The sequence below is a fragment of the Hemitrygon akajei genome, unplaced genomic scaffold, assembly GCF_048418815.1.
Source record: "Hemitrygon akajei unplaced genomic scaffold, sHemAka1.3 Scf000092, whole genome shotgun sequence".
Taxonomy (NCBI): domain Eukaryota; kingdom Metazoa; phylum Chordata; class Chondrichthyes; order Myliobatiformes; family Dasyatidae; genus Hemitrygon; species Hemitrygon akajei.
In genome coordinates, this window is record NW_027331978.1 from 2,697,023 (window position 1) to 2,718,770 (window position 21,748).

Here is a 21,748-nt window from a genome sequence, read left to right on the forward strand (position 1 = left end):
AATGCAGATATTTCTTTAGCTCTTTCTGTTAAAGGAACACACCAGTAAACTTTCAACAGGTCGATTTTGTAAGGTATTTAACCCTCCCCACTCTGTCAATACAGTCATCCACTCTTGGGATGGGATAAGCATCTGCCTTAGTTACTGCATTTACTTTCCTATTATCACTACAGAATCTCATACCCCCATCCGACGTAGGGACAATCACGCACGGTGACGCCCAGTCTGAAGTGGTTGGCCTAATTATGCCGGCTGTTAGCATGTATTCAATTTCTTGTTCAACCATTTTATTTTCGTCCCGGTTCATTCTGCAAGGGTGCTGCTTAATGGGTTCAACTTCATCTACAACTACGTCATGCACCGCAGGAAGGTCAGGGAATAAATCTTTATACTTGCTAATTAAACTCTTCAGTTGTTTTCGTTGCTTTGACTGCAAATGCTGAGTCTTTCCATCAAGATTTTTCAAAACATCAGAATTTCTGAGACTTGTGGAAACTACATGGAGCTCTGGTATCCCAGTACCAGACACCACAATCTCCTCTGATCTCATAACGGTACTCACTGGTACAGGATCGGGGTAATGATAACGCTTGATCATATTTACGTGGACGAGCTGGGTATCCTTTCACCGGTCAGGAGTCCTAACATTATGTAAATAATCAATTTTTCTTAATTATTTCATATGGTCCACTAAATCTCGCTTGAAGGGGGTTGGTAAGGAAAGGGAACAGCATCAGGACACTTCCTCCAGCACGATATCTCTGCTCCCTCGCTCTTCTGTCATACTCCTGTTTCATGTTTATCTGAGAGTGCTGTGAATTCTGCTTCACAAGGTCACAAGCCTTGTTAAGTCTGTCTCTGAATTCCAAAACGTAACTAAGCACGCTCCTACTCGCATTCTGATCTGACCATTGCTCTCTGAGTAGGGTCAAAGGTGACACAATCTGCTTAGCTCTCAATTCATTAACTATCCCCGGGAATGTTTACGAAGTAAAGCTACTTCAGATTGGATTTCTTTTGGTAGACATACCAGTGTGAAAAATTTGTTACGTGCTTTTACCACAGTCTTGGCCTTGATGTTCCTGAGAGGCACCGCTTCATGGAACCTAGACATCGCACACATGATGGTTAACAAATACTCATAGCCATCTGCAGTCCTTGGCAATGGGCCAACATAATCCACTATGATCCTAGAAAAAGTTTCACCAAAAGCAGGTATTGATCTGAGTGGTGCCGCTGGCATCACCTGATTAGGTTTTCCTGCAACCTGACAGGTATGACAAGTCCTTCAAAAGTTCACAACATCCTTCCTTAAATTAGGCCAGTAGAATCCATTCATAATCCTGTTTACTGTCTTCCTCACTCCAAAGTGTCCACCTAAAGGCATACTATGAGCCATTTTTTAAATCTCAGACCTGTAAACTTTCGGGACCACAACTTGATGTTCAATGGCCCAGTCCACACTTGCAGGCACAGTAGGTGATCTCCACTTCCTCAGTAACATACCATCCTTAAGATAATATCCTACTGACTCTCTCTAAACCTCCTCTTCTGTGAGAGCTGTCTCCTTCAACGCAGCAATTTCAGAATCTCGACTTTGTTCCGCTATAAATTCATCCCTGGACAAGGACAAACCTTTCTTACCCTCCTTACTACCCACATCCTGATGCAACATGGAAGGCAGAAAAGTCTCTGACTAATTCTCATAAATTAAACCATTGTATTTGCTAACTGCGTCAGCAGCTATTTTAGACATGATTCAGGTAACTGCGCATGTGCGGTTCACATCAGTATCTGTGCGTGGAATGTTGCAAAATTTCATGGACGTACATACACGTGTAAGTCACGTGAACCTTTTCCCCGCTCCCATTTTATCGCAGATCTGCCTTGTTTCCGAGGCTCCGCCCCCAGCTCTGATGACATAAATTACAGTCCTGACTTTCCTTCAGTTCTGTGTTGAAGCGGGTCGGCGGCGGCGGCGGATCGTCTGCAGGATCCGGATTAGGAGACGACCATCACCCCCAGAGTCGGGAATACGGGGGAGGGTTCACTGTCTGGGCGTGAAAACAAGTTCTCATCGGTGAGTACTGAGGCCGGTCCCGAGTGTGGACGTCTGATGTAAGGTAATGCATCCAGTTAACTTCCCCGATCTGGCGGCCTCTCTGCGCTTGCTGAACAGAACCTGCCGGGGTCGGTCTGTGTTGGGGGACATTCACAACATTCAGACTGAGATGAGCCGCCGCTCAGCCCCTCTTGCCCTGGTCCTGGGAGCGTGATGGGGTGATGATACCGAGACTGCACTCATCCATTGAGGTTTAACCCGGGAACTTTACCTTCATCTCTTGGCCCCGCATCGGGTCCAAACCTCACCTGGATCGATAGCCGGTGTCTACAATTGTTTATCATTCCAGGGCGCGGGAAGCGGCCCTTCCACCTGTTGTGTTCTTGCAGACAGAGAAGTTAAACCGAGTAATCGCACCTTCGGGACACTGCTCCATCTGTCTGAGTAGATCCATCTTTCACCCGTTCAGACAAGGCAGTGAGATCCAGATCTCTCACGGCCTCTCGTTTTGGGTGGCCATCGCTGTGTTTATTTTTGTTGAATCCATGCCACTGTTCCGACTTGCTGCAGCGCAGCCAATGGTTCCGGTTTTATAACCCCATTAAATGCGAGAAATAAGCCTTTTCCAGTTATCTGGGCTTCTCAGAAGTGTACAGTGTACATCGAGTTAGACAGTGAGGTCAAGAGTCTAACTTATCACCGGGGAACATTCAATGTGCTTTCAACAGCAGTCTGGAAGGTTTCCTGGAGCCTGGTGCTCTGTGTTTTCAATGTTATTTTAAATCTTTGATCCGGCTGAGAAGAGAGAATAGCGAGGGTTATGAGGATCTTTGATGCTGCCTGCTTTACTGATGCAATGGGAAGTGCAGTCACAGTCCAGGGAGGGGAGTCTGGTTTCTGTCATGTCCTCAGCTGTGCCCACAGTTTCCTGCAGTTCCTTGCAGTCAAGGGTAGAGCGGTAGCCTTATGAAGGCGTTATGTATCCGGATGGGATACTTTCTGTGGCGCTTTGATAAGGTTTGGGGAGGGGCAATGTTCCTAAGACAAAGTTATCGTTGTTTGATCTAGGTTTGTCATTTTAGGATCTTTTTCTATGTTATTATTCAGTCCCCGTATATTGCTGAATGACCACCAGTGAGTGTCCTTGATCCCTCACCCACATGGTTCCATCTCCTCATTCACTCACATCTTGTGCAACCTCTCTCCAGCCCGTGTGTACCCACCTCAATGATGTACAGTATATGAGCAATGTTTCCTGTAACCTTTGTCTTCATTGTGAAGTATTATCTTGCACATTTAATCTCAATGAGTTTTCCAGGAATCTTTTTTTTTGTTAGTTAGATGTAATTTGAATGCAACACCTGGTAAGGTAAGAAGTATAAGCTACGATCCTAGGGTATGGCAGGAAAGACTCTCGCATGGACAGACCACTAGTCGTTTGGCAGGAGACGAGGAGTGGGAATAAAGCGAGCCTTTACTGTTCGGCTGCCGGTGACTAGCGGTGTTCCACAGGGGTCTGTGACGGGACCGATTATTTTTGCCTTATATGTCAATGATTTGGATGATGAAATTGATGGTTGTAGTAATGTTTGCAGAGGATATGAAGAGAGGTGGAGGGCCGGGTAGTTTCCTGGAAGTAGAGAGGCTACAGAAGGATTTAGGACAGATTAGGAGGACGCGCAAATATGTGGCAAATTAAATTTTGTGTCCGGAAAGGTTTGGACATTTACTTTGGCAGAAGAAATGAAATGGTTTACTACTTGTTTTTAATGGAGAGAAAATACAAACAACTGAGACGCAAAGGGACTGGGGAGATATGGTACAGGCTTCCATAAAGGTTAATTTGCAGATTGAGTCAGTGGTGAGGAAGGCAAATGCAATGTTAACATTCATTTCAAGAGGACTAGAATATAAAAACAAGAAAGTAATGTTGAGATTTCATAAAGCACCGGTGAGGACTCACATGGAATGCTGTGAACAGTTCTGCATCGCTTATCATAGACTGAATGTGCTGAAACATGTGATGGTTCAAAGGAGGTTCACGAAAATGGTTCCAGGATTCAGCGGCTTGTCAGATAAAGAGCGTCTGATGACTCTGGGTCAATTAATCACTGGAATTCAGAAGACTGAGGGGTGCCATAATGGATCGTATCAAATGGTGAAAAGCCTTGATAGAGTGGATGTGGAGGGGGTGTTTCCTCTGGTGGAAGAGTCTAAGACCAGAGGTCACAGCTTCAGATAGGAGGGGCGCCCTTTTAGAACGGTGATGAGCCGGAATCTCTTTAATCAGAGTGGTGTATCTGTGGATTTCTTTCCCGCAGGCAGCTGCGGAGGCCGTTTGTGTGTAGATTTAAGGTGGAGATATCGGGAGAAAGGCAGAAGTTTGGGGAAAGGCAGAAAACTGAGGCCGAAGAAAAATGTATCAGTCACGATAAAATGACGGAGCAGACGCAATGGCCCAAATGGCCTAATGCTGCTCCTATATCTATGGTCTTAAAGGCTGAAAGCAGCCATTACAGTTTTTAGTTTCACCGTTACAAAATGGCTGCAGCATTAATATTTGTCCCAATGAATCTCATGGCATGTGATGTTGTTTGTTATTTCTTTTTTAGGTTCATTAGCTTAAAAATGTTTCTTGATTTTGTAGCTTTTTAAAACATTAGCTTGGAATGATTTGTGTTTTCTGGGAAATGGACTCACGTAGAATGCTCAGTCCTTTCAGCCCATCTAGTCCGTCACATTCTCTGCCTGAACTCATCCCCTGCACACAAACTGCAGCCTCAATACTTCTCTCAACGATGTACCCACGCAAACTTCTCTTAGACACTGCAATTGAACCCGCATCTATCAGTTCCGCTGGGAGCTGCTTCCACATTCACCCCTCACTCTGAGTGAAATAGTTCCCGCTCTGATTCCCCTTAAGTATTTCACTTGTCACCCTAAATTCATGACCTTACCAAAACTAAGGGGCAAATACCTAAATGCATTCCATAGAACCATAGAACTTTACAGCACAGAAACAGGCCTTTTGGCCCTTCTTGGTTGTGCCGAACCATTTTTCTGCCTAGTCCCACTGACCTGCACCTGACCATACCCTTCCAAACGCCTCTTATCCATATACCTGTCCAAGTTTTTCTTAAATGTCAAAAGTGAGCCCGCATTCACCACTTCATCTGGCAGTTCATTCCACATTCCCACTCCTCTCTGCGTGATCCCTTTAAACTTTTCCCCCTTCACCCTTAACCCATGACCTCGGGGTTTTTTTCTCCCCTGGCCTCAATGGAAAAAGCCTGCTTGCATTCATTCTATCTATACCGTTCATATATTTCATACACCTCTATCAAATCACCCCTCATTCTCCAGGGAATAAAGTCCTAACCTATTCAACCTTTCTCTATAACTCAGTTTCTCAAGTCCTGGCAACATCCTTGTAAACCCTCTCTGCACTGTTACAAACTTATTAATATCCTTCCTGTAATTAGGTGACCAAAACTGCACTCAATATTCCAAATTCGGTCTCACGAATGTCTTATACAACTTCACCACTACATTCCAACTCTTTTACTCTATACTTTGATTTATAAAGGCCAATGTAACAAAAGCTCTCTTTACAACCCTATCTACTTGCGACACCACTTTTAGGGAATTATGTATATGTACTCCCAGATCCCTCTATTTTTCTGCACTCCTCAGTGTCCTGCCATTTACCTTGTATGTTCTACCTTGGTTTGACCTTCCAAAGTGCAACACCTCACACCTGTCCGCATTAAACTCCAGCTACCATTTTTCTGCCCATTCCTCCTTCAACATCTATTCACCCTATATCCAGCCTGTATCCCACGACCTCAATGATATATATCAACCACTTTGTTCAACCTCTGTCCAGTCTGTATCGAACCACCTTAATGATATATATCAACCAACTTGTTTAACCTCTGTCCAGTCTGTATCCCATCACCTCAATGATATATATCAACCATCTTGTTCAACCTCTGTCCAGTCTGTATCCCATCACCTCAATGATATATATCAACCATCTTGTTCAACCTCTGTCCAGCCTGTATCCCATCACCTCAATGATATATATCAACCATCTTGTTCAACCTCTGTCCAGTCTGTATCCCATCACCTCAATGATATATATCAACCATCTTGTTCAACCTCTGTCCAGTCTGTATCCCATCACCTCAATGATATATATCAACCATCTTGTTCAACCTCTGTCCAGTCTGTATCCCATCACCTCAATGATATATATCAACCATCTTGTTCAACCTCTGTCCAGCCTGTATCCCATCACCTCAATGATATATATCAACCATCTTGTTCAACCTCTGTCCAGTCTGTATCCCATCACCTCAATGATATATATCAACCATCTTGTTCAACCTCTGTCCAGTCTGTATCCCATCACCTCAATGATATATATCAACCATCTTGTTCAACCTCTGTCCAGTCTGTATCCCCCACCTTGAGGATATACATCGACAATCGTGTTCAAACTCTGCCCAACCTGTATCCAATCCCTCAGTGCTATATAACAACAATCATGTTCACCCTCTGTCCAGTCGTATCCCATGAACTCACTGATATATCTGCAATATTTATTCTAACATTTGTTTTCGCTGTGAATTACTTGCTTCTCCCTTTTCCCTCACGGAGTCTTCCAAGAATTTTTTGTTTTGTTTTGTTTTGTTTTTCTCTCCAGAACCACCAGAAGGTTAATTGAATGCAGCTCGAAGCAGGGCTAAATTAGCCATTACAATTTTTGTCTCATAATTATAAATAGGCTGTAGAGTTGATCCTTATCACAATGAAGCTCACAGCTGTGATTTGAGTTTGATATTTCCCTTTTCGTTTATTTTCAGTTCTTCAACTTTTTAGTTTTTTTTTCATTTGTGGCTTCTTAAGACATTACTCTGAAATGATTGAATTCTTCTGGGAAATGGACTTGCATGGAACGCTCAATTTAGATTCATTCTCCTATAGCACACTTTCAGCCCATCTAATCCGTGCCATTCCTTGACTGGCCCCTTCCACCTGCACCTCGACTATTCTCTTCCATAACTTTTCAATCCAGGTACTGTACATATAAACAACGGCTCTTAAATGCTGCAATTCAACCTGCAGCTACCACCTCTGCTGGGAGATGGTTCAATACACCCCTCGGTTAATCAGAGGGTGCATGATATTAAAAAGTGTAGAAACCACAGCTGGGATCTCCGCTGACTTACTTATGCACCAGTAACTCAAGTTCAAATCTGTTCATCTTACCCCTGCCATCATTTCCTTAAATACTAGCAACATCCGTGTCATTTCCTTTGGATTCTTACACGATTATTGAGATCTTTCCTTCAAGTAGCTGATGAGCAGTCCACACAATTCTGCAAATCTAGATTCACAATGTCTTCTACAACTTTAGCGTTAACATCCCAATTCCCCTGACCGTGCCCTGATTTATTAAGACTAATATTCCCGGAGCTCTCTTTAAAACGCCATCGAACTCTAGTGCTACTTTCAGGGGATTCTGGATCAGTATTCACATGTCAATTTATTTTGTCACACAGCGCAGACCTTTCCCATTCACTGTGTAAGTCATGCCCTGGTTTCCCCTGTCAAACTGCAACAGCCCACCGTTGTCCGCATTAAATGCCCTCTTCTAGATTTAGCCCAACTTCCCAGCTGGTAGAGAACACTGAGCAACTTCAGTAGCGTTTCGCACTGTCTCCTACATCCCCATCTCGATATAATCCATAGATTTGCCGGTCCAGCTTGGTACATTTCCTCTTTCATCTAAATTATTAATATCAATACCAAGGAATCGTCCCTTTCCCTGCAACACCCCGCAGGTCACATGCCTCTATTCAGCCCAGATGGACAATAATCTGCAAGCATTCTCTGGCTTCTCCCCGTGATTCATCCTGAATTTTACGCACCTTACTGTTTTGGACCAGCCTCCCATGCAGAATTTTATCAAACACCTTGTTAACGTCAATATAGGCAAAACCCCCCACATTCCCTTCATCAAGCTTCTTGATAATTTCCTCAAAAACGTCCATAATCAGATTAGATAGGGCCTGCCAGGTTGACTATCCCTTTCTATCGAAATCTTACATATCTCATTCCTTGTGATCCCTTCCAATAACTTACCCAGCCCTGATGTCAGTTTCCCTTCATATGTACCGAACCTTCCCAACACAAATGAGAAAATTATGGCTCTCCTCTGGTCGGCTGGCACATCATCTGTAGCTATGACCATTTTATATGTCTCTGGCAGCATTCGCGCAGTTTCAACACTAGAGTCCCAAATGCTTCCAGGGAATATGTTGTCAGGCCCTGAGATTTATCCATCCCAATTCAGCTCAACAGAGCAAGCACCTGTTCTGTAAACTGGATGCAATCCATAACTTGACTAACGTTCCCTCATTTCTTTCATCTCTATATCTGTCTCTCAAGTACATGCAGACCCAGGGAAATCATTAAAGATCTCCCCCGTTTCTGTTGGCTCCATGCATACATGATCTGGCTGATCTTCAGAAGTTCGTTTGTCCAGTTAATGGGGCTATAAGGAAACAACAGGTTTTCTCAAATAAATATACGGCCACCAAATAGTTTGTTACTCGTGGAAATGTGCTCATTACAGTAGTTATTTATAATAATGATTTCTGGAATGAAAAGCTTAATGTATGTGGAGCATTTACTGTCCCTGGGCCTGCTCTCAAAGGGATGATGGGGTACGCTAGCAGGGGGAAACTCATTGAAACTTAGCAAATATTGGTGACTCCATAGAGTGGACGGATAAAGATGTTTTCATCAGGAGAGGTGTCTTGGAACAGAGAACAAAACCTCGCGAACCACTGAGTTGTATCTACAAATCTTCTCCTCCATAATTCTATCCATTAGTAGGGTCAGAAACTTACCTGTATTGTCAACTGTACTTCTACGTTTTTCGAAGCTACAACTATTTGTTTAAACATTTTTAATCGCATAACTAAGCAAAGAAGGAAACTTCATGAATATCACCACCACGCAGTGTCATGTATTTTGTAAATATCAGATAACCGACTTTTGAAGCAGACTGACCGTATTTAATGACCAGCTTCAACACTGCTGAAAGTGTTGTGGGGAAGGAGCTGACAGCAGATTTACTTGTATTTTAGTTTGAACATTACAGCATTGCTGAGTGTTCAGTATTCATTGTGGTCATAAAGAAACTCACAGCATGTGAGTTTGAGACTGTTACTTCCTTTTTCATTTACTTCTGGTGGGCCTCTTCTTCAGTTAGTAGGGTAACAGCCCACCAGAACTTCAAGGAGGGTTGAAAGTTTTATCGCACTGTAATCACTGTGGAGATACAGTAGCCTCAGAAACAGGTGTGGATTCCAGGATGCTTTGAGCATTTACTGTATGGAATATATGATGCCTGTATTGGAATGAAGAGATGAGTAATGAATGTTGGGATTGCATTTATGGAAATCCTTTCAGGCTGTCACGAACATCTTGCAATCAGTCAATATTTGTGTATCGGTAGAAAAGGCAAATCTTCTCCCTCCACTCAACAATAAAATAATCAAGAAGTGTTTTCAGTTTACCTGCGGAGACTAGCTGAAATATATCCGCGTCCGCGCTGTGACCCAAGGCCCAGAATTCAACCCCGATTCCTGTCCAGACAAAGCTTCCACTGGTTACTGAGATTTATCCATCACAATTCAGCTCAACAGAGCAAGCACCTGCTCTGTAAACTGGATACAATCCAGCACCTGGCGATCGTTTCCTCATTTCTATCATCTCTATATCTGTCTTCCAAATACATGCACACCCAGATAAATCATTGAAGATCTCCCCCATTTCTTTTGGCTCCATACGTACATGAGCAGGTTGATCTTCACAAGTTCGTTTGTCCAGTTAATAAGGCTGTAAGGAAACAGCAGGTTTTCTCAAACAAATATACTGCCACCAAATAGTTTGTTACTCGTGAAAATGTGCTCATTACAGTAGTTGTTTATAATAATGATTTCTGGAATGAAAATCTTAATGTATGTGAAGCATTTACTGTCCCTGGGCCTGCTCTCAAAGGGATGATGGGGCACGCTGGGAGGGGGAAATTCATTGAAACGTAGCAAATACTGATGACTCCATAGAGTGGACGGATGAAGATGTTTTCATCATGAGAGATGTCTTGGAAAAGATAACAGAACCTCACAAATCACTGAGTTGTATCTACAAATCTTCTCCTCCATAATTCTATCCAGCAGTAGGGTCAGAATGTTGCCTGTACTGTCAACTCTACTTTTACCTTATTCGAAGCTACAAAAATTTGTTAGAATTTTTAATCGCTTAACAATGCAAAGAAGGAAGCTTCATGAATATCACCACAATGTGTTGAGTAATATATTTTGCAAATAACAGATAACCGACTTTTGAAGCAGACTGACCGTATTTAATGACCAGCTTCAACACTGCTTTAAGTGCTGTGGAGAAGGAGCTGACAGCAGATTTACTGGTATTTCAGTTTGAACATTAAAACATTGCTGAGTGTTCAGTTTTCATTGGGTCATAAAGAAACTCACAGCATGTGAGGTTGCTTCCTTTTTCCTTTACGTGCTGGGCCTCTTCCTCAGTCACCAGGGTAACAGAGCACCAGAACATCAAGGAGGGAAGATTTTATCCAACTGTAGTCACTATGGAGACAGAGTGACCTTAGCAACCAGTGTGGATTCCAGGATGCTTTAAGCATTTACTGTATGGAAATTAGGCGGCTAACTAACCTGGTCGAGGTCTCACTCAACAATAAAATAATCACCAAGTATGCTCAGTTTAGATTAGCTGAAATGTATCCGCGTCCGCGTTGTGACCCAAGGCCTGGAATTCAACCCCGATCCCCGTCCAGACAAAGCTTCCTCCATGTTACTATTCCGTCATGGGTTGGTTCAGGCGTGTTAGATTTGAACTGGGAATAGTTGAGACACTGCAGCACGTTACTGGGCAGTAAAAAGTCCTGGGCCATGGGTTATAAGGCTAGGATGGGGAGAACAGGAATATAGTATTTGCAGTGTTTGGGCTTCGCCCGAGCTTATTGCTTGAACAGATGGGACTGGCCGTTCCTCCTTCTGGAGGTCCTTTGGAATCAGTGAAGAAAAGGAGTTATCTTTTCTTCCCTCACAGTGAGAGGCTGTGAGTTAATGGGCTGCTCCGCGTTTGCCAGTGAACACGGTCCGGGGTTTAGTGTTCAATCCGTGTTTGGAAAGTCCCTCTCACTGCTCCCTGTCTCTCAGCTAGTGGGAGTCAAATAGAAACTCCAGAAGGGGAAGCTAAAGACAGGCGCAACGATATTACAGAGGTACCATCATTACAGTGGCGTACAGGGAATTACAGAGGCAGGAGAGGGGAATTGGCCGGAATTACTCGCAGGGATGGCAGCAGAGCAGCAATTTGTGTGAAGTTGGAGGATTGGTGAGGTTGTAACAGAAGGCAACAAAAAGTCATTAGAAAGGTAAAGGTGAAATAACAAAGAAAACGAACCAATATTAAAGATGTTACTAAACGTTTTTTCAGATATATGGTGTAAAAGAGAGGCTCGACTGGATATCAGAACGCTGGAAAACGACACTGGAGAGGTAGTAAAGGGGGAGGGGGAGTAATGGCCGCCGAACTGAAGATACATTTTACACCAGTCTTCATAGAGGAAGACACTAGCAGTGTATTGGAAGTTCCGGGTGTCAGGGGGCATGAAGTGTGTGAAGTTAGCATATTTAGAGAGAAAGATTTATTGGGAAACTGAAAAGTCAGATATGTCACCTGGACTAGATGGCGTGTATCTCAGAATTCTAAAAGCGGTGGCTGAATAGATCGTGGAACATTAATAATGTTCTTTCAAGAATCACTCACTTCTGTAATGGTTCCGGAAGTCTTAAAAATTGCAAATGTCACTTCACTCTTCAAGAAAGGAATGGGGCAGAAGGGAGCCCATGTGTCAGTTTGTTTGACCTCAGTATTTAGGACGATATAGAAGTTAATTATTAAGAATGTGGTCTCAGGGTACTTTGAGATCCGTCAGAAAATAGGCCGTAGTCCTGCCTGATAAATCTAATGGGGAATTATTTGAAGAAATAACAAGCATGATAGACAAAGGAGAATCTGTTGATGCTGCACATTTGGATTTTCAGAAGGTCTTTGTTACGCTGCCACACATAAGGTTGCTTAACAAGCTACGAGATCATGGCGTTACCGGACAGATTCTGAAATGGATAAAGCAGTGTTTGATTGGAAACCACTCCCAGTGACTCGTGATACTCCACAGGAGTCGGCTTTGGGATCGATTCTCTTACGTCATATGTTAATGATTTGGAGAATGGTATTAATGACTTTGTTGCAATGTTTGCAGGTGGTATGAAGATAGTTCGAGGAGCATGTGGTTTTGAGGATTTAGAAATGCTACAGAAGGACATGGAATAATTAGGAAACTGGGCAATGAAATGGAATACAGTGTCGAGAAGTGTATGGTCATGCACTTTGGCAGACAAAATGGAAGTGTTAATTTTTTTCTAGATAGAAAAGAAAACTGAGGTGCACAGGCACTTGGGGATCCTTGTGCAGGATTCTCTTAAGTTTAATTTGCAGGTTAAGTCTGAGGTGGGGAAGTCAAATGTGATGTTAGCATTCATCTCAAGAGGAATAGAATATAAAAGCAGGGATGTAATGTTGAAACTTCATAAAGCACCGCTGAGGCCGCACTTGGAGTGTTTTGAGCAGGTTTCACCTCTTAACTTCGAAAGGAATGTGTTTTACCTATATAGGATTCAAAGGTTGTTCACGGAAGTGATTCAATGATTGAATGGTTTGTCATATGACCCGCGTTTGATGACTCTGGGCCAGTATTCAGTAGAATTCAGAAGCATGAGGGGTGACCTTATTGAAGCCTGACGAATGGTGAAAATAACTTTGATAGAGTTGCTATGGAGATGATGGTTCCTCTGGTGGGATAGTCTACAAACAGATGACCGTACCTCAGAATAGAGGGGCGCCCTATTAGAATGGGGTGAGCAGGAATTTATTTTACCATAGAATGTTGAATCTGTGGAAGTTTATCTTTTGCCACAGAAGCTGTGGTGGCCAAATCTTTGTGTATATTTAAGACAGAGGTTGATAGATTCCTGATTGGTCAGAGGATGAAAGGATATGGTGAAAAGGCCGGAGACTGGGAATGAGAGCAAACTTGGATCAGACATGATGAAATTGTGGAGTAGACTCGGTGGGTCAAATGGCCTAATTCTGCTCCTATATCGTATGGTCGAGTGGGGATGGAACAGAACATAGAACAGTACATCATAGGAACACGCTCTTTGGGATCAAACCTGCAATCATTTTTCTGAACCACCTTTTAATCCTCTCCATTGTTAACGCATCTTTTCTTATGTGAGGGGCCCAAACCTGCTAAGAATGCTCTAAGTGTTGCCTCATCAGGACTTTATAAATTCTCAACAGTACATCCTTTCTTTTATGTTACAGTCCTCTTGAAATTAATCCAAAGATCGCATTTGCCTTCTTCACCACCGAATTATCCTGAACACGAACCTGCAGGAAAACTACACAAGCACTCTCAAGTCTCTTTGCAGCCTTTTCAAATATTTTTTGGCCCAATTTGTCCATTATCTACACACAATTAAAATCTGCTTATTATTCTCCTGTAACTGGGTGCAATGAAAATCCTGTTGAGCATGCCATCCATACAGATCAATAGAACAGAACAGTACATTGAGGTGATATCAGATAAACAATAACAGAGCGTAGCAATGCATTATTGTTTCACAGAAACAGCAGGGCAGGTAGACAAATGGCGCAAGGACATAACAAGTTATATTGTGAGGTTAAAATCCACCTTATCTTGCTGGGGACCGTCCATTGTGCTTATAACAGCAGAATGGAAGCCGTCCTTAAGCCTGTTTGTAGTGTTTTCCATTTATTTTCTATATTCTACCCAAGTAGGATTCCAGACTGTCCAGCGTTGTAAGGTAACTCTGTGCCTGCTTTACCGATCACACAGGAAGCACAGGCACAGTCCATGGTGGGCAGACAGGTTTCCGTGATGTCCTCAGCTGTCCACAGCTCTCTGCAGTTCCTTGCTGTCATGAGCAAAGCAGTAGCCGTACGAACGTGTGCAGTACCCTGATGGGACACTCTCTATGGTAGATTGATGAAATTTGCTGAGGGACAGAAGTCACAATTCAAAGTTCCTGTTGTTTGCTCCATCTTTATCATTTGAGAATCGTTTTATTCATAATTAATTTATATCCGCGTATTGCTGGAGGACCATCTGTGATTGTCATTGATCCTTTCTCCCACGTAGTTCCATCAGTTTACTCCATGACGATTTTGTTCAATATCTTTCCAGTTTGTATCCCACCAACTCATTGATATATATATCAACCATCATGTTCAACCTCTGTCCAGTCTGTATCCCTCCACCTCAATGATATATATCAAACATCTTGTTCAACCTCTGTCCAGTCCGTATCCCACCACCTCAGTGATATATATCAACCATCTTGTTCAATCTCTTTCCAGTCTGTACCCCACCAACTCAATGATATATATCAATCATCCTATTCAACCTCTGTCCAGCCTGTATCCCAACAGCTCAGTTGTTATTTACCCGTTCGGTTCCTTATCTCTGGAGTGTGCCTTGCATTTGTAGCTTGTTAATGCAGCTAACAGTTGGGTCAATTTTAAGCAATTCTAGATCTGTATTCCCATGTAAGTTCACTCTGTCACATACCGCAGACCATTGCCATTACCTCTGCAAGTCATACCCCGGTTTATCTTGCAAAATAGCAACAGCTCGCTGTTGTTTACATTAAATTCCCTCTGCTGGTTTGTAACCTGACTACACAGCTGGTCCAGAGCGCAATGCACCTTTGGTAGCCTTTCTCACTGCCTGCTACATCCCATCTCGGCATATTTCACAAATTTGCTGCTTTAGTTTGCCACATTTTCATCTGTTATCTCAAATATTAACGTTAGTACCAAGCACCCAGTCGCTGTCCTTGCAGCACCTTGCGAGTCTCATGCCTACATTCAGAGAGGCAACCATCTGCCAGCACTCTCCGGGTTCTCCACTTGCTTCCACCTGAATCTTATTTACCTTTCCCTTTTGGACCAGCCTCCTATGCAGAATAATTTGATTAGACATGAACTCCCAGTCTGACTATCCCTCATCAAACCCAGTATTTCGAAAACTATGAATTCCATTTCTTAAAATACCTTCCAAGGACATACCCAAGACTGGCGTCAGGATCACGTGCCTATAGTATCCCTTCTTATTTTTCTAGCCTTTCTAACACAAATGAGCAAAACCAGCTATCCTCCCATCCTCTGACATATCATCTATACCTCTGTGCATTTCATATGTCTCTGACAGTGTTCAGCAGTTTGTGCACTGGTCTTCCACAGGGTCCGAGGGAACACCTTGTCATGCCCGGGGTATTTATCCATTCTAATTCACCAAGCACCTGTTCTGTAATCTGCATACAATCTATAACAAGACGAACTTTTCCCGATTTCTATAGTCACTGTATCTGTCTCCCAGGTAAATGCAGGCAAACAAAAATTATTGAAGATCTAACCCATCTCTTTCAGTGCCTGGACTAGATAGGACGCTGATCATTTTTGACAGTTAATTTGGCAGTACGAAGCAGTACATGTGTCTCAATAAATTATTCCGTCACCAAATTGTCTGTATCCGAGGGAATGTGCTCTTTACTGTTGTTGTTTACAAAGTTCACAAGAGTGATTCTGGAATGAAAAGTTTTATGTATGAGGAGCATTTGGTGTTTCTGGACCTGTTCGCAATGGAGGGGTGGTGACTCCGGGAACAGGAACCTCAATGAAATCCTGAGGTCTGGATAGAGGGGATAGGCACAAGATGTATTTAACAGTAGGGGAGTCTAGTAACTGAGGTTACAAGCTCAATCTATTCAATTGTATCTGGGGACCTGCTCTTCCATCATTCTGTCCAGTAACAGGATCTGAATTGAACCTGTATCAATGCCTGGAGTTGATCATAGATATAAGCTATTGGCAGCCACAAGAACATGATGGAATTTTAACCACTTAATTGAACAAAGAAGTAAACTTTATGTTTATCACCACAATGTATTGTGTGATATAATTTTAAGTATCCCATAGTTGCCATTTGAAGCAGATAGGCCACATCCAACAACGTGTTTTGATTTTTGACCAGCTTCTGCTCTGCTGGAAGTTCTGTAGAGATGGATATACCAGCAGAATTACTGGATTCACCTCGGGACAGGGTTCAAACAGCAAATGGAATTTTAGCTTCCCCATTACAAAACGACTGAGAGCTCAGTATTCATTTTTGTCATAATGAAACTCAGAGCATGTGAGGTTGTTCCTTATTTCCTATTTTCAGTTAGTTCTGCTGAGCCACTTCCTCCATCACCAGGGTAACAGCCCACCAGAGCTGCAGAGTGTTGAACATTTTTATCGCTCTCTGGTCACTGCCCCTCAGTGGCCTCAGGAGCCGGTGTGGATGCCAGGATGCCTTGAGCATTTACTATATGGAATATATGACGTTTCTGTTGGAATAAAGAGATAACGAATAAATGTATGTATTTATTTATGCAAATCTCTTCAGGATGCCACAAAGATCTTGCAGTTAGCCAATATCTGTGCATCAAAAAGACAAAAACCTGTCCTGAGTTTCCAGTGATTTATTTTCAATTTTATATTAAAAGCATTTTCTTGTAGTTTCACTGTGGGAGAAGTGGCGGCGAAGTACACTGATCCAGGTCCCGCTCCGCAATACGAAAATAAACAGAAGCGTTCAAATTACCTGCTGAAGACAAGTTAAAATATATTCCCACCCACTGGTGACCCATGGCCCGGGTTTCCCGCCCAGTTACAGCGTCATCAAGTTCTAGTTCTATTATGGCATGGAGCGGAGTGTTAATTATAGAACTGGGATTAGACCAGACACTGCTGAATATTACTGAATGGTAAGAGTCCTGGGAGTGTTGTTGCTTGGTCTATAATCCTGGGATGGGACTCCAGGATTACGGAACTGGCAGCGTTCTCCTGAGAGATATTACACCTAAACATATCTTTACCATCCTCGCTCGCAGCCCGCCTTCTTCTTTCAACAGGGATCACTCTCTCAACAATTCCCTTGTTCATTCATCCCTCCTCACTGATCTCCCTCCAGCCACTTATCCCTGCAAGCGGCCTAAGCGCTACACCTACCCGTACACCACCTCCCTCACCTCCATTCAGACACAAAACAGTCCTTCCAGGTGAGGCAACACTTCATCTGCGTATCTGCTGAGGTCGCTTATTGTATTCCCTGCTCCCGATGCGGCCTCCTTTACATTGGTGAGACCCACCATAAATTGGGAAACCGTTTTGTCGACAATCTCTGTACCATCTGCCACAAGGGAGACTTCCTAGTGGCCTAAGATTTTAATTCGGATTCCCATTCAAAGATCTCGATCAATGGGCTCCTCTTGTGCCAAGATGAGACCGCCCTCAGGGTGGAGGAACAACACCATCTGGGTACCCTCCAACCTGATTGTATGAATATTGAATTCTCCTTCCAGTAAACAAATCGCCCCCCACTTCACTCTTCTCCACTCTGAAATTTCATTTCCGCTCACCAGTCTATTACTTCCCCCGGGTCTCCTCTTTCCCTTTCTCCTTTTGACAACTCTCCGATTCTTTATTCTCCAGCCCTTGACCTGACCATCACTTGACTTCACCTATCACCTTCCAGCTCCCCACTTTATCCTCGCTGACATTTTTATTCACATATCTTCCCCCTCCTCCTCAGGAATGAAAAGGCTCGTGGTCCAAACTGTCGACTGTTCACTCTTTTCTATACATACTGCCAGTTGTGCTGAGATCCTCCAGAATTTTGTGTCTGTTGCTTTGGATTTCCAGCATTTGCAAGCTTTCTCGTGTTTAAGTGTGGCAATTACCGTAACAATTATTTGGGCTTTGTTGAGATTGTGCCTGGAATATGGTGTAAAATCCCACTCCCCATACTAACACGGTTTATACAGACCAAAGAACAAACTGCCGGAGGAACTCAGTGGGTCGAGCAGCATCTGTGGAGGGAAATGGACCATCAACATTTCGGGCCGAGACCCTCCCTCCGGACTGAGAGTGGACGGGAAATAGTCAGAGAAAAAAGGTGAAGGGTGGGGATGGGGCAAGAGCTGGATCCAGGTGAAGGGGGAGGTGGGAAGGTGGAAATAGTGACAGGCGTGGGAGGTGAGTGACTGGGACAACACGGGGCTGCAGAAATGGAATTAAATTATATGGAGGATTATCTAACAAGTAAGAGAGAGTTTGTTTTAGAGATTCACCAGCCTGTTTCCTGGAGGACGATGAAGTCTCTGTGATCGTCTTCACATAAAACAGAGGCCGGCAGATCTGTGGAGACCGAAGGGATCGAGGAAATGAGGATAAGGCAGAAACATGTGGCTGAGATGGGAGAGCAGCCGTCATCTTGTTGCTGGTTTGAGTAGCTGAATGGCCACCTCCTCCTGTTTCTCACTTGATGTTTCAGTGTTCCTGTCCAGCAAGGCTCCGGAGGAATGTGAATAGAAATTAGTGTTTATAAACGTAGAAGTGATTTCAATGAAACCTGCACAATTCTTCTTCGGGTGGGAATTCAGTGTCGGACCGGGATGAGAATTGATCCAGTAACTCTGAGAACCGGGTGGTGGAGCGCTTGGGACGGGGAAGATGCGGAGGGAGAGATTTAAAATGTAGCTGGGCTAAATATGAAATAATCTGTAAAATGCGGTTCGTAGATTGGACAGCGTGTGAGGGGCGAGAAGCAGATTCACTGGTTCAGGTGGGAAACCCCCCACCCGTCACGTGATCCAGGTTCTCGCTCCCATTTCAAACGCAGATCTGCAGCATCTCAGGTTTTCGCTTCCGAGGCCCCGCCCCGCTCTCACAGTCTCCGGATGGGCGGGGTTTTCGTTCCGTTCTCTGTAGAAGCGGGTCGTCGGCTGGGAGCTGGAGGACCGATCGCTGTCTGCGGGAACAATTGATCAAGTTCTCATCGGCGAGTATTGATAACCGGTCACTAGGGGTGAACGCGACCGACATTTTCCCATCGGTGAGTACTGAAGCCGATCCCGGGGGAGGGGAACCTGATGATGGGCAGGGAGTCCCGTTAACATCCTCGAACCGGTGGTCTCGTCCCGCTTCCTGAAAACAACCTGTCGTGGTCGGTCCGGGTTATGGGACCTTCACACGGAACCGCCTGAGATGAGCCGCCGCTCAGCCCCTGGTGTTCTGGTCCCAGGAGCGGGATGAGGTGGTGATGCCGAGACCGAACCCATCCATTAAGATGTACCTGGTGAACTTGACCTCCATCACCCGGCCCGGTATCGGATCCAAACATCACCTGAATGGACGCCTGGGGTTGATAATTGTTTTACATATTTCCATCACACTGGAAGCGGCCCTATTAATGCGAGAATTAAGTCTTGTTTATTTATCTGGGTTTCTCTGAATTGTGTACACTCCCCCCAGAATTTCCAAAGGAGCAACCCAGGCTGTGTAATATTCCCACACGATTGAAATGGGGAATCTTTATTTTGTTTTCCATGTACAGAGCTAGAGTGAAAATCGTGTCTCCGGTATTCTCCACAGAGATCAATACATTGCAGCAGTACATTGAGGTAAAACAAATCATTCTGGTTACAGAGAAAGTGAAGTGCAGGTAGATATGTGGTGCAAGGTCACATCGATTTAGACTGTGAGGTCAGGAGTCCACTCATCACTCTGTTCACTTCTAACAGCAGAATGGACACCGTCCTTGAGCCCGGTGGCATGTCTCTGTTTTATTTTATCTTCACCCCTGTGGGAGGGTGACAAGTGAGAATGTCCAGGGTTGTGGAGATCTTTCATTATGTTGGCTGTTTTACTGAGGCAGTGGGAAGAATAGACAGAGTCCATGGAGGGGAGGTTGGTTTCTATTACGTACTCAGCTCTATCACTGTTCTCCACTATTTCATTCAATTGAAGGAAGAGTAGTAGCTATATGAAGATGTGAAGTATTGGGATGGGATACCTTCTGCGGTGAATTGATTAAGTGTGTCGAGTAGAAAATGACATATACCAAAATTCTTGTTGCTTGTTCTGGTTTTGTTATATTGGAATCTGTTATCTACTCGTGCGTACTATTATTTCAGGGTCTGTGTATTGCGGGAGGAACATCAGAGATTGCCCTTGATCCCATTCTCCCATCTGGCTCCATCTGCTCATCCCCTGCCGATTTGGTTCAAACTCTGTCCAACCTCTGTCCCACCAGCTCAGTGATATATATCAACCATCTTGTCCAATCTCTGCTCAGACTGTATCCCATCACCTCAGTGATATATTTCGACCATCTTATTCAACCTCTGTCCAGTCTGTATCCCACAACCTCAATGATATATATCAACCATCTTGTTAATCCTCGGTCCAGTCTGTATCCCACTACCTCAATTATATTTATCAACCATCTTGTTCAACCTCTGCCCAGACTGTTCCCATTGCTGCAATGATATATTTCAGCAATCTCTCTTTCAAACTTTGTCTTCATCGTGAAGTTTTGCTTTGCATCTTTTCCAGAATTGTTTTTTTGACAGTTAGGACTACCAGAGGTTTAATTGAACACAGCAAGTGACAGGGTAAAAAGCAGCCATTTCAATTTTAGTTTCACCGTTACAAAATGGCTACAGTGTTAACCTTTGCCATAATGTAACCCATAGCATCTGAAGTTGAGTTTGTTATTTCTTTTTTTGTTTATTTTCGGTAAGCCATTTCATCTGTTTCCAGGGTAACAGCCCGTCAGAGCTGCAGCAAGTGTTGCAGTTTTTATCGCTCTGTGGTCACCGCCTCTCAGCGTAGAGAAAGTGGCCTCGGGAGCAAATGTAACAGAGTGATAGTGGGAGGAAAGGAAGCTGTGAGCATTGGCTGTATGGGATGTGTTACATCAGGGTCAGAATGAACTGAGAAATAACAGAGTGGTTGGCGTGGGATGGTATTTACAGTTTAGGGTGGCAATCAGTTTACTATCTGTGCATTAAAATGAAGAGGAAGAAATACTACAGTTGCAGGAAATTTAAAGTGAAGAGCAGAAAATACTGGAGACGCTCAGCAGATCGGCAGCATCTTGGACAGTCTCAGTTCTGGAACTGGGTCTTCCACCATTTGTCCTTTCAGAGATGTAGTCTGATGTACTGAGTTCCCAGCATTTTCTACTTTATAATTTTACATTCTGTTCCTGCTACACTGCAGGAAACATGGCAGCCAGCTGTGCTGGGCAAAATCCCAAACAGCAGGAAGATTGTGATCAAATGTGCTCGGTTTAGCTGCTGGAATCAGGCTGAAGTGTATCCGCATCCACTATACAGACCAGGGAACCAGACTGAGCACCGGCCCCGGCAGAGGGTCATTAGGTTTCAATTCTAACTCAGTTTGTGAATCGGAAATGGCAGGAACTCCACGGCAAATTGCCGGCACCAAAACGTCTTTGTATGGGTGATAGTATTGGGCCGGTGACTCTGAGGATATGGAACTGGCAGTTTACGGGCTTCTGTCCAGGTTGGTAATTCGACAGCTGGGATCGGAATTTTCTCAGTCTGCAGTGAAGCTGAAATCCAGGGATGT

The 21,748-nt window shown here is 43.8% G+C and overlaps 1 protein-coding gene across 2 annotated transcripts in view; it reads left to right on the forward strand.

The window, feature by feature from the left end:
- The first annotated feature begins 2,059 nt into the window (after window positions 1-2,059).
- LOC140722908 (NACHT, LRR and PYD domains-containing protein 3-like) overlaps window positions 2,060-21,748 on the forward strand; it is a 133,501-nt gene continuing 113,812 nt past the window's right edge. For both annotated transcript variants that reach the window (XM_073037545.1, XM_073037546.1), the window contains exon 1: window positions 2,060-2,080. The gene's annotated coding sequence lies outside the window, so the exon portion shown is untranslated. The remainder of the gene's footprint in view (window positions 2,081-21,748) is intronic.